This window comes from Sorex araneus, chromosome 2, assembly GCF_027595985.1.
Source record: "Sorex araneus isolate mSorAra2 chromosome 2, mSorAra2.pri, whole genome shotgun sequence".
Classification (NCBI taxonomy): domain Eukaryota; kingdom Metazoa; phylum Chordata; class Mammalia; order Eulipotyphla; family Soricidae; genus Sorex; species Sorex araneus.
In genome coordinates, this window is record NC_073303.1 from 203,584,883 (window position 1) to 203,588,935 (window position 4,053).

A 4,053-nucleotide genomic window follows, 5' to 3' on the forward strand; every position below is an offset into this window, starting at 1 on the left:
ATTCTACGGCATTCACATACTCCGTATCATCCCTGGCCAGGCCATTTGCATCAGCCCATGTGGAACAGCAACTCTTCCCTCCAGCACCTGGTAACCAACATTCTATTTTTGTCTCTCCAAATTTTTCTGTTCTACTATTCCATGTAAGTGAAAACATTTTGTGTCTGGCTTACTTCACTTAACATTCTGCTTTCAAAGTTTATCTGTACTGTAGCATATAAGATTTTCATTCCTTTAGAAGGCTGAATGATGTTCTACTGAATGCATATAGTATATTAGATTTATTCAATCCTCAAAGTCAAAGTGGTATTTCTAGAGAATTGCTTTTATGCTTTGTATAGAACTAACATCTTATATTCACCCTATTAACAACTTGTTATTGTAGTAACATTAAGTATTCTTATTCATGAATATGGCATGTGTTTTCAATCATTTTTAATTTTTTATTCTATTTATTCTATTTCACTCATATTTTTTAGTTTCTATATATCATTCTCCTTAGCTATTTCTAAGCAAGTTTATTCTTTTTGATGCTGTTATAAATGAGTTTTTTTCATGTTTCCTTTTTATGTTGTTTGTTTCTAGCATATAGGCTCACAACTGACTTTTTTGTAGTGTGGAATGGAATGAAATAATTTTTTAAGTGTTAAGAGGTTAGGAATGACCAGGAAATAACCCTAAAAAGGAACAGAATAAAATAACATTGTCCTACTCCTCTTGGCAAGTGTTTATATTTTGGTTCCCTAAGAGCCTGATCAAAGACCTTTTGGAAGACAAAGAAAGACAGACAGAAAACTGCCCTACGCGGGAAGTTAAACTCAGGGAAATGGTGTAGCAACAGGTCTTGTTTGCTCACTTTGTTTTTTCAAAAATGGACAGAGGACTTGGTCCCTTGTTGGGAGAAGTTCCCATGATAAATTAGCATCTATTCAATGAGCAATGAAGACCTATCATATATCATGCATCGTGTCAACACCGGGAATCTAGCAGTGAGTCCATACCTTCACTTAGCTCCAGTCTAAAAGTTTCACAGTGAAAATATTGAATGATGCAAGTTCTGACATAGCAAACAGCAGGACAGGGCTCATCTCCTGGGAGACATGGCAGAGCTCTGCGGGAGCGGGTGGGCTCCATCCCGGGAACCAGTGGGGGTCAGCAGGGGGAAAGACCCCCATGCACTGCACATCGACAACGGTGGCTTCAGAGTTCTGAGCAGGTGGTCACTTGCTTTGTATAATAGTGCTCCTAGGTCTATATCAGTCAGAATTCTCCAAAGGAACAACCCAGGGCAATCCAGTGGGAGCTGCTCGCCTTGGCGATTACAGAGGCCATCATGTACAAATCTGGAGAATGGGCCTGCAGGAAGGACACTCAACAGAATCGACTTGCAGTTCGAACCTGAAGGCTGTAGATACCTTTGGAGAAGACTGGCAGAAATTTAGAAGTTTACCCTGGAGGGGGTGGCAGCAGTGGGGAGGGTGGGGGGTCGGTCCCAATCATCCTCACGATGATTGGCAGTTCTTGCCCACCTGGGCTGTTCAGGTGGGCTGGATGTTCCATGTAAGGCAGGATGCAGTGCTGCTGTGATTCCGGGGAGTTCTGGGCCCTTCCTTGAGCGCGACTACTCTGACTGGGCTCAGTGATCATTCCTGGTGGTGCTCGGTGGGCCACAGGTAGTGCCTTGCATACAGTTGGGCTCAGCCCCGCGAGTTTAAGTTTTTCTGTTTGGATGCCTGATGTTCCCAGTGCAGGGTCTGACGTAAAGAAATGAGAGGCCATAGCTCGTCAGTGGTGTTGGGGTCCCCTCGAATTCATTCATCACTGTTACGGAAGGAGTGCTGTTCCATGTAGGTTTTAAGTGAAAAGGCCACTCAAGCATTCTAGTGTCTCTCTGTGTTTGAACCCTTTCCTCGTCCAAGTCTAGGCAAACCTAACATTTCCAGTTCTCTCACCATGGCAGTTTCTTGGTCCATGTTTAAGCCAACCAACCAAGCTGTTAGAGCCCTTTCAAACTTCTGAGTGTGTCATGAAACACACGTCTCTGTCTAATTGGCCTCTGGTGATCAGATCCAACGGCTTGTTTGTCCATAATTATCCCAAGTTCTTAATATTTAATTTGTCCACATTCTTTCCTTCTCTCTAGGAGGAAGAGTTTCTTACTGAATACATTGAGACTAATATTTTATGGATCTTATTCTTCAGTTTGGTAGCTCCCATTTGGCACCTATGAGTGCCAGATGCTGAAGTTATATGTACATACAGCCCTGGCAGGCTGGTGCTTATTTTCTTCATGTTACCAAAGAGAACACTGGGATTGGAAAGGAACTTCTCATTGGCACAATTAGGAGACAGCAAAAAGTAAGGTTCAATTTCAAGTCTATCTGACTCTAAAATGTTTTAAAATAACCTGAGGGAGTGTAATCTGGAACTTTTAGATGCTAAATACTTAATAATGTCTCCTGGATTTTCTTTTGTCCTAGATATTTTGCATTTTGGCAGACTCTCCACTGTGCCAATTCTGTGTCTAAAATGTTAAGGAAATAAGATGAGGAGGAAATAAATTCCAATTCCATTTTGGAGCTCAGAAAATGGCCATTTTGTAGGTCACGGCAGCCAGAATCAACAATACTAAATTAAACCATGGCTTTTGAAAAATGACTGATTCAAGTGGACAACCCATGTTTTCAGGGAGAGTGTTTCAGGGGCAGCAGCCCTCCCGACAGGACACTGTGCAAGGCCTGATCCAACGCACTTGGAAGTGCTGTAATGCGGGGGATCAGAGCAGCCACAGTTTTGGTTCCAAAAAGTGTGATGCATTATTTCCTATAAACTAATAGAATTCCCAAATCAGAATGTGAACAGCTAGGAAAGATCTAGAATTGAAAGCAAGGGGACGGCTCGAAGGCTGGTGTGTGCTTTGCATGTTCGAAGCTCCGGTGAGACTTCAGCACCTGCATGTTCTTCTGGGAAGTGACCCCTGTGCACCAAACCAGGCAGGGAAGAGCCCTTGACTACATTGGGTGTTGTCACTTTTCTTTTTCCTCTTAAAAAGATACCTAGGTTTAAGTTTTCCCGGAGAAATTAAAGGACCTGGAAGGTCTGAGTCAATATTTTATCCAGAAACTCGTAAGAACGTACATGTTGAGAGGGACTCCGAATGCCTTGTGCAATGAGCTGCTTCCCAAAACAAAGAAAAAGCTGTAGTAGTTAAAGGGAATTCAATGATAAGAAGCAGATGGGGTATTTTGACTATAAAGACATCAGGCTTGAGAAACACTGAAAACGGAAGGATGAATGGGAAACCATGAGATATGACATCAGGCAATGCAAGTGAAGAAGCAAGTCAATGAGTCAACATTTGAATAACACCCATAGGAGACTTTCCCAAGAAAATCTTAGTGGAGTGGGTTATATAGAATATTCTTCCTGGAGAAAGTATATTTGAGAGACATACAGACAAATAAATCAGCACACTGGGTCAAACATGTGATTGGGAGTTCCAGATTCAAAACTTTCCTTGCAGAATGGAGACTCATTTTTTATGTAGTCCTTTTATTCATCATAGTGTTCTGCAAAATCTAAAAGCAAAACCAAGCTTAATCATGCTATAGCTTCTTAACATATTTATCTCATAGTGTTTAAGTGAGAAAAATATGTCAAAAACAAACTAGTCCCTGACATTCCATTTGCTCCCAACAGACGAACATCTCCGAATGCAGTTGCTAGGTGTACCTGGGTCGAGAACTCAACATGAGGAACAACTTGGCACCAGAACTGCACAGGAGGAAGAGAGCAGCATGGAACACCTTCAAGAACATTGAAGAAGTGGTTAAGAGGATGAATAACCTCTGGCATCGGACACATCTTTTCGACTCCACCGTTCTTCCTGCACTAACATGCCCCTCAGAGACCTGGGCCCTACGCAAACAGGATGAGAACGCCATCGGGTATCTCAAAGAGGAATCGAAAGAGCTATGCTAGGAGTATCACGTCTCACTCAAGTGAGAGAAGGAATCTGGAGTTCTGACCTCCATCGACGGTCAAGAATCAGGG